Raw genomic sequence first — 266 nt, 5'->3', positions numbered from 1 at the left:
TAAAGATGGTGAATCACTATACTTTAACATATAATATTACACATCAACTATACTTCAATAAAATAATTAAATTTAAGAATGCTTTAAAACATGCTGTTGCTAAAACGTTAATTAATAATAGTAGCTATAACAGCCACTATCTTTAAGACACGTTGATCTCCGCTTCAGAGACTATATATCCCAAGCTTCTCTTTGCTTGAGTTCCGCCGCCCATTGCATTCTGGGGCTTGTAGTCCGGAAGTGAGTGGATGATTCATGGGCACGCA

This window comes from Dama dama, chromosome 23 (genome assembly GCF_033118175.1).
Source record: "Dama dama isolate Ldn47 chromosome 23, ASM3311817v1, whole genome shotgun sequence".
Lineage (NCBI taxonomy): Eukaryota > Metazoa > Chordata > Mammalia > Artiodactyla > Cervidae > Dama > Dama dama.
This window is presented reverse-complemented; position numbering follows the sequence as displayed.